General features: G+C 31.7%; 1 non-coding gene across 1 annotated transcript; it reads right to left on the bottom strand.

Moving 5' to 3' along the window:
• Window positions 1-7,029: 7,029 nt before the first annotated feature.
• Window positions 7,030-7,101, bottom strand: TRNAR-UCU (transfer RNA arginine (anticodon UCU)). Its single transcript has one exon. It is a non-coding gene; the product is annotated as a tRNA-Arg (tRNA).
• Between the last annotated feature and the right edge of the window lie 2,604 nt (window positions 7,102-9,705).

The following is a 9,705-nucleotide window of genomic DNA, read 5'->3' as shown; positions in this document are numbered from 1 at the left end:
CTAATTGGATTGTTGCGGGCCGAACGAGCTGGGCGTTCCTTAGAAGAGTCGATCTGCTATCGAGTTCTATTATTGGGGATAACAAAAACATCTTTGAATACTCAAAGTTTCATATCTGAAGCAAGTTTTCAAGAAACTGCTAGAGTTTTATCAAAAGCCGCTCTCCGGGGTCGCATAGATTGGTTGAAAGGTCTGAAAGAGAACGTTGTTTTAGGGGGAATGATGCCAGTTGGTACTGGATTCAAAAGAATAATATACCGTTCAAAGCAAAGGCAATATAACAAGATTACCCCGGAAACAAAAAAAAGAATTTATGTGATACATCAAAATAATCTAGGATTTAAGAATTCCTAAAATAATGATTCTTAAGGTCGTATTCATCTCCGGTCACTTTATTTTGTATATATTTTGTATAATAAAAGAAACATAATAAATAAACGAATCATATTCAATGAAATAGAAAAAATGGCCCGATCTTTTTTTTATCAACGGCAAATTTTCAGTAGAAGAGAAGGTTCCTTCGGAACACTTATTTTTTTCTATTTCAGTATACTGGGTCTCTTTCTTTCATTTCAAAAAATTGATCTAATTTCTATTTGGAAATGAAAGAAAAGTGTGGGGATAATTATAAATGACAAAAAGATATTGGAACATAATTTTGGAAGAGATGATGGAAGCTGGTGTTCATTTTGGCCACGGTACTAGAAAATGGAATCCTAAAATGTCACCTTATATTTCTGCAAAGCGTAAGGGTATTCATATTACAAATCTTATTAGAACTGCTCGGTTTTTATCAGAATCTTGTGATTTAGTTTTTGATGCAGCAAGTGGGGGAAAACAATTCTTAATTGTTGGTACAAAAAAAAAAAGCAGCTGATTCAGTAGCGCGGGCTGCAATAAGAGCTCGGTGTCATTATGTTAATAAAAAATGGCTCGGCGGTATGTTAACGAATTGGTATACTACAAAAACACGACTTCAAAAGTTCAGGGACTTGAGAATGCAACAAAAGACGGGGAGATTTCATAGTTTTCCAAAAAAAGATGCCGCTATATTGAAGAGACAATTAGCTCAATTGGAAACATATCTTGGCGGCATTAAATATATGAAGGGCTTACCAGATATTGTAATAATCGTCGATCAACAAGAAGAATATACGGCTCTTCGAGAATGTATAACTTTGGAAATTCCAACAATTTGTTTAATTGATACAAATAGTGACCCGGACCTCGCTGATATTTCAATTCCAGCTAATGATGATGCTATAGCCTCAATTCGATTAATTCTTAACAAATTAGTTTTTGCAATTTGTGAGGGTCGGTCTAGATATATACGAAATTCTTGATTAATAATAAGATAAAAAATTCTTGAATTTGCTTCGAGGGGTTCATAGATTTATGGAATCGCTTACTATACTAGTAAGAAATTGCACAAAAATGAAAATAGAAAACAAACAAAAATTTTATGTAATTAGTATCGGTATTCAAAATCAAAAATGAAAGTAGACAAATCAAAAGGGAAAGGAGATGTTTGAATAAAAATAATTCCCTTTTTTCAACTTCTTTTTTTAGAGGACAGGACAATATGAATGTTTTATTATGCTCTATCAACACATTAAAAAGATTATACGATATATCTGCTGTGGAAGTAGGTCAACATTTCTATTGGCAAATAGGGGGGTTTCCTAGTACATGCCCAAGTACTTATTACTTCTTGGGTTGTAATTGCTATCTTATTGGTTTCAGCCATTCTAGTTATTCGAAATCTGCAAACCATTCCCACTTTCGGTCAGAATTTATTTGAATATGTTCTTGAATTCATTCGAGACGTGAGCAAAACTCAGATTGGAGAAGAATATGGTCCGTGGGTTCCTTTTATTGGAACTTTGTTTCTATTTATTTTTGTTTCTAATTGGTCAGGGGCTCTTTTACCTTGGAAAATCATCCAATTACCTCATGGGGAGTTAGCTGCACCCACAAATGATATAAATACTACCGTTGCATTAGCTTTACTTACATCAGTTGCATATTTCTATGCGGGTCTTTCAAAAAAAGGATTAGCTTATTTTAGTAAATACATCCAACCAACTCCAATCCTTTTACCGATTAACATATTAGAAGATTTCACAAAACCCTTATCCCTTAGTTTTCGACTTTTCGGAAATATATTAGCTGATGAATTAGTAGTTGTTGTTCTTGTTTCTTTAGTACCTTTAGTAGTTCCTATACCTGTCATGTTCCTTGGATTATTCACAAGCGGTATTCAAGCTCTCATTTTTGCTACTTTAGCTGCGGCTTATATAGGTGAATCCATTGAAGGCCATCATTGACTAGTTTTCTCAAAAATAGTCTTTTTTGTTTAGCTTGCCACACATATATTGTGGCTCAATAGAATCTACAAAATAAACATCTATCTATAGATATATAGATAGATATAGATAGATCTATTCGATTAGTATATATTAGTTTGGATATTCAAAAAAAATGAATAGCTAGAATTAGAATTCTGTATGATATTTACGTTTACAATGTGTGATAAAAAGATACTATATAGAATGTTAGTAGATTCTCGTTTGATTCACATTTAATTCAACAATTGATCAAAAGATAATTAAAAACATTTAGATCACCCAATTTCCTATATTTCTTTGAAACATTAATGAAATCGAATGAATTTATTTAGATTGATTGTATCCATATGGGATAAGAGAATAAGAAAAGAGGGAAGGGGAGCTTAAAAAAAAACATGATAAAAAAAATAGAAGTGAGGGGATCAGTCAAGGTTTTTTAGGTTTCAAAGAATGAATTTCAATTTCGATTGAATCTAAAACACAAAGAAAATTAGTTTACAGCATAGAAGAAACCTATGTATATGTGATATGATATTATAGATGAACTAGTTTTATATGAACTAACCATATATCTGAAATAACTAATCTTTTCTATATAAAAAAGGCCTCGCTATTACTGTCAATTTCTATAGGGATAGAAAAGCAAAGTCCTTGCGTTTCAGCTCTAATTGTGAATTGAAAATTAAAAAACTAAAGAAATTGTATAAAAAAACGAAGAATTCAAAGAATGATTCCAAAATTAAGGTAAGAGAAGAACAAAGATTATACAGATTCACCCCCAAAACTATGTAGTTCGAGACGAAAAAAGAAATCTCGAAGTAATTCGTTTAATAACTATTATTTTCAATTTTTAATTCTTATTTTTATTAATTACTTTAACTGAAAAAGTCTTGGTAATTGAAAAATGAAGTCAGAATTTATTAGTCGATTATATCATTAACTATTTCTTTCTTTTATATGTAGGTTACGAGGAAATTCTCATGAATCCAATTATTTCTGCCGCTTCTGTTATTGCTGCTGGATTGGCCGTAGGGCTTGCTTCTATTGGACCTGGGGTTGGTCAAGGCACTGCCGCAGGGCAAGCTGTAGAGGGGATTGCACGACAACCAGAGGCAGAGGGAAAAATACGGGGTACTTTATTACTTAGTCTGGCTTTTATGGAAGCTTTAACAATTTACGGGCTGGTTGTAGCATTAGCACTTTTATTTGCTAATCCTTTTGTTTAATCCTAAAAAGATAAAAATACATATGTGGACTTCCTTTTTCGAATTATATTAATAATTCACTCCTACAATTCTTTATCTGTTCGGATAAGAACACAGGAGAAGGACTAATTGAAAGGTATTCACATACTTATTCACCCTCTTTCTTCTTTTTGTTTAGTCCAATGAACCCCTCTTTTATTTTATTTCTTTTAAGATAATTTTTTGAAAGTGTTCAAACTAGATAGATTTTGCAATTGATAAAAGAACTGGTATCTAATTCTAAGAAGTATCATTCTTTTAGGGAATCTTCCAATTGATTGACCAATCCAAATTATATCAAATTCTATAATTATATATTCCAATTAGATTATTATATTATCTATCTAATAGGAATATTAGAAAGATAATTAGTCTATTCATAAGAGGAGATGAGATCATATGAAAAATATAACCGATTCTTTCCTTTGTTTGGGCTCCTGGCCATCCGCCGGAAGTTTCGTGTTTAATACCGATATTTTAGCAACAAATCCAATAAATCTTAGTGTAGTGTTAGGTCTACTGGTTTTTTTTGGAAAGGGAGTGTGTGCGAGTTGTTTATTTCAAAGAATAAATTGGATTTAACCAAACTGCACTTTTTAGTTTAGTTAGAATTAAGAAAATGTGCAGAATCCCGCGAATTACTTCTGAATTCATTTTCTTTTTTGAATAAATTAAGAAAAATCTTAAAGAACCATAGCATTTCGCGCTTTATTGGTAATCCACTTTGATTCTCTATTTACCAAAAATTTTGGACTATTACCATGGTTAAAAAGAGTTTGAAGTCTATACGCAGTGTAGTACTCTTTCTACCGCTATATTAATACAGAAAGGAAACGGTTTCAAAAAAATTATTCGATTTTTTTTCGATATAAAACACTCATGTCGATAAAAAAAATGGCTTGAATCCTATTTATGGCGAGAAATAAAAAACGGGTGAATTTAAACCTCCCCTTTGTACGATGCGTAATCGATGGATGACCTATGTATAAATTCAAAAGAAGTCTTTGGATTTGAATAAAAAAACAACTTTGTTGACATATATTTGTTTGGTCAAAAGAGTCCTCCGAATATTCTAGTCTTATATTGGTAATTGTTTTCACTTTGAATAGAGAAGAGAGGATAGGCTCATTACATAAAAAATTGGTAAATTTCCGATAAGTAATTGAGTGTGAGAGCCAAATGAATCGAAAGATTCATGTTTGGTTCGGGAAGAGATCATAGACATTTTGAAATGGATGGAAAGAGAGTCTACTTTCATTACGTGATTTATTAGATAATCGAAAACAGAAAATCTGGAGAACTATTCGAAACTCAGAAGAATTACAGGAAAACGCCATTGAACAGCTCGAAAAAGCCCAGGCCCGCTTAAGGAAAGTTGAAACAGAAGCAGATCTGTTTCGGGTGAATGGCTATTCTGAGATCAAACGAGAAAAATTGAATTTAATTAATTCAATTTATACGACTTTGGAACAATTAGAAAATTACAAAAACGAAGCTATTGATTTTGAACAACAAAGAGTTATTAATCAAGTTCGACAGCGGGTTTTACAACAAGCCTTACAGGGAGCTCTAGGAACTCTAAATAGTTGCTTGAACAACGAGTTACATTTACGTACTGTTAGTGCTAATATTGGCATGTTTGGGATGATGAAATAAAAAAATAACTGATTAGGCTTTCTATTATACAATAGAGTATAGGCATCATTTTTTTCTTATAAAAAATAAATTTAAGATATTTTCATGGTAACCATTCGTGCAGATGAAATTAGTAAAATTATCCGTGAACGCATTGAGCAATATAATACAGAAGTAAAAATTGTAAATACTGGTACCGTACTTCAAGTAGGCGATGGTATTGCTCGTATTTATGGTCTTGATGAAGTAATGGCGGGTGAATTGGTGGAATTTGAAGAAGGTACTATAGGCATTGCTTTGAATTTGGAATCAAAAAATGTTGGTGTTGTATTAATGGGTGATGGTTTGCTGATACAAGAGGGAAGTTCAGTAAAAGCAACAGGAAGAATTGCTCAGATACCTGTAAGTGAAGCTTATTTGAGTCGTGTTATAAATGCCCTGGCTAAACCAATTGACGGTCGAGGAGAAATTTCAGCTTCGGAATCTCGATTAATAGAATCTCCCGCTCCCGGTATTATTTCAAGACGTTCGGTATATGAGCCTCTCCAAACAGGACTTATTGCTATTGATTCGATGATCCCCATAGGACGGGGCCAGCGAGAATTAATTATTGGAGATAGACAAACAGGTAAAACAGCAGTAGCCACAGATACAATTCTCAATCAACAGGGACAAAATGTAATATGTGTTTATGTAGCTGTTGGTCAAAAAGCATCTTCTGTGGCTCAAGTGGTGACTACCTTACAAGAAAGAGGAGCAATGGAATACACTATTGTAGTAGCTGAAACAGCGGATTCTCCAGCTACATTACAATACCTCGCGCCTTATACAGGAGCAGCTCTGGCTGAATATTTTATGTACCGTGAACGTCACACTTTAATCATTTATGACGATCTCTCCAAACAAGCACAGGCTTATCGGCAAATGTCTCTTCTATTACGAAGACCACCAGGTCGCGAAGCTTATCCAGGGGATGTTTTTTATTTACATTCGCGTCTTTTGGAAAGAGCCGCTAAATTAAGTTCTCAGTTAGGCGAAGGAAGTATGACTGCTTTACCAATAGTTGAAACTCAATCGGGAGATGTTTCAGCTTATATTCCTACGAATGTAATTTCCATTACAGATGGCCAAATATTCTTATCGGCCGATCTATTCAATGCTGGAATAAGACCCGCTATTAATGTTGGTATTTCAGTTTCCAGAGTTGGATCGGCGGCTCAAATCAAAGCCATGAAACAAGTAGCTGGTAAATTAAAATTGGAATTAGCACAATTCGCAGAATTAGAAGCTTTTGCACAATTCGCTTCTGATCTAGATAAAGCTACTCAAAATCAATTAGCAAGAGGTCAACGATTGCGCGAGTTGCTTAAACAATCCCAATCAGCTCCTCTTACTGTGGAAGAACAGATAGTAACTATTTATACCGGAACGAATGGTTATCTTGATTCATTAGAAATTGGACAGGTAAGGAAATTTCTTGTTGAGTTACGTGCTTACTTAAAGACGAATAAACCTCAATTCAAAGAAATCATATCTTCTACCAAGACATTCACTGGGGAAGCAGAAGCCCTTTTAAAGGACGCTATTAAAGAACAGATGGAACTCTTTTTATTCCAGGAACAAGTAGAAAAAAATTGATGAATCATTAAATAATTTTGTAATTCAATTTTCCAATTTTTATAATTAGTATCTTTTAATATGTTTTTATTTCATTTGAATATTATATATAATGAATTCGAATCAAAATGTAATAAATCAAAAAAAATAGAAGGACAAGGTTGAAATTAGATATGCAAACAACTTGCGTCCAATAGGATTTGAACCTATACCTAAGGTTTAGAAGACCTCTGTCCTATCCATTAGACAATGGACGCTTCTATTTTATATTTGATTCTTTAACCTTTTTAACTAAACCTTATTAAAAAGATTAAAGAATCAAACAAATATAAAGAATTCTAGAAATTATAAAAATAAAATAAATCAAATATTTAGAATAAAAGAAAAAAAAAATAAAAAAGAAAAATCAATTGAATATAATTGAATATATATAACTAAAACTAAATTAAGAAATGAAAATGAAGAATTGACAAATTCTTTAAGAATTCTAGATTCATTCTCGAAGAAAAAAGATAGATTTAAATAGAATAAAATAGAAGCGGGTAGCGGGAATCGAACCCGCATCGTTAGCTTGGAAGGCTAAGGGTTATAGTCGACGTTGATTCATCATTTTGATTTAACGTCTCTAATTCAAAACTGAACGTGAAACTTTTGTTTCATTCGGCTCCTTTACGGAATGAAGAGATGGACAATAAAAAAAATTGACCCATAACATCTATGTCAGCCTTTTTGTATGAATAGGTTTCAAATATCTTGCTTTTTAGATGATCCCTCTAGAAGAGCAATATTCTAACAATCTATGTTTTTTTTCTAGTTACTTCGTTCTCTATTTCTATTTCAGAAAATCTTTAGGAAAAGAAGAAAATTTCCGTCGAGCTAAAAAAATGTCGATGTCTCTAGTAAACTAAAAGAATCGTTTAATAGCTATTTTGCTTCAATTTTTACTATGCAAAAAAATGGAAGATTTAGTTACGATTAGAAAGAAACTTTGTATATTTCTCTCCATAGATCCTTTAGTAATACTCAAAAAATTCGGATTATAGATCCAATTCCAAAAACTTATGTTTCATAATTTTAAAACTCAATTTGTCAAATTCGATTTGATTCTTCTTGTATACAAATTACAATAATGTATATTATACCGCAAATAATTCATCGAGGGGTATAAAGGAGTCCCTTTAAGTAAAAAATAAAGTTTTTGATCGGCATATGAATCAAATGGGGGATCCCTTAACTTTTGGGGGGTCCTTGAAACGAATCGCACTTTTACCACTAAACTATACCCGCTACAATATCATTATTGTATCTTTTGTTGAACAAAGCAATCAGACAAAATAAAGAAATGGGAGGCATAATATTCTAATAAGTCGAGTATTGACATGTTTCATTAGAGAATCTTCTAATGAAATTTGAAAAACGGGATAATTTTCATTTTTTTATTTTGCTGAAGGTTATATATATATACAATTTACGTTACCAGAAAAAAGAGAGGGAGTAAGAAAAGAGAACATTTTTATATTATCTTATTTTGGTTTTATCTCATAGGAATCTATCCGTATCTCTTATTTTTTTTTTAATTACAAATATTTTTACAAATATTTTTTTTTCGAATAAAATATATTCAAATAAAGAATTTTTCTTCAATATTCATGGGAATAAAAGAAAAAGAGCCCGACTAGGTACTGGCCGGGCTCATTGGCTGTATAAAAAGAAAAAAAGAAAACTAAAATATATAGAATAATAAAAAAAAGATAGATAAGATAAAAAAGAATAAAAAAAAAGCAAGTCTCTTTTTTTTTTAAGCTCCCTTTTTGTTCTTCTTGTTTATGTGATATAACATAAACAAAGTAATTCTTTTTTTTTTCAATTGGGGAGAGATGGCTGAGTGGACTATAGCGTCGGATTGCTAATCCGTTGTACAAATTCTTGTACCGAGGGTTCGAATCCCTCTCTTTCCGTTGATAATTTGGTATTTTTTTTTGAACTTGTTTTTTTTATTTACTAGTTAAAGATGTTAAAATAGAGAAAATCCTAAAAATATTTCAAAATTCCGCACAAGCAAGAAAACACAGAATCCACTTTTTTCTTATTCTATTCTTCACGTCCTGGATTACGTCCTGGATCGTTAGATAGGAATCCGAAGATGAAAAGAGAAACGAAAAAGATCACTACCGTATAAACAAAAAGTTTTAGAGTAAGCATTATGAAATCTCCAAGATAATTAAAAAACGACAAAGAAAGAGAATAGATTCTCTTATATTACAACATATTTTGTTTCTTTTAATACTAAGATACTAAGTTTCTAAAAAATGAAGTTTTTTTAGGATATGAGGAGATATATATATATGAGTTTCGAAAATGAATTGATAGTAAGAGTAGATTATTTTATTACAAATTATCAATAATTCTTTTGACCAAAAATCCTTTTTTTCTGTAATCTAGGTATTCGATTGGTGAGGGGTTCCAATCGAATAATCGGATTAGGTTTTTTCAATTCAAAAAACGTAAATGATGAGAAGGTCCCTTTTTTTCCTATATATTGAAAAATTTCAATATTGGAATCCAGAAGTCACACTGTAAGACTTATCTGATCTTATAAATTGTTAAAATGTTCGAGTTTTAGTTTTCTGAAAAATTCTGAATTTTTTTACGACATTATTCAAATTAAAAATATCATCGAAAACTTACAGCAGCTTGCCAAACAAAAGCTAAAAGAAAAAATAGTACGGGTATTACTGGCATAATATCCACAATTGGATTCAAGAAAGCGTAGGCTTCGGGCAATTTCTCCAAAAAAAAACTACTGGAATAAAGGACGGAGTGAATACAAATACAGATCCAACTAAAGATATTAAGCATAA

The sequence above is a fragment of the Vigna unguiculata genome, unplaced genomic scaffold (assembly GCF_037176805.1).
Source record: "Vigna unguiculata cultivar grain cowpea cultivar isolate G323 ecotype 2 unplaced genomic scaffold, ASM3717680v1 ptg000471l, whole genome shotgun sequence".
In the NCBI taxonomy this organism is placed as follows: Eukaryota; Viridiplantae; Streptophyta; class Magnoliopsida; order Fabales; family Fabaceae; genus Vigna; species Vigna unguiculata.
Note: the sequence above shows the minus strand (reverse complement) of the source record. Positions and strands in the feature narration are given on the sequence as shown.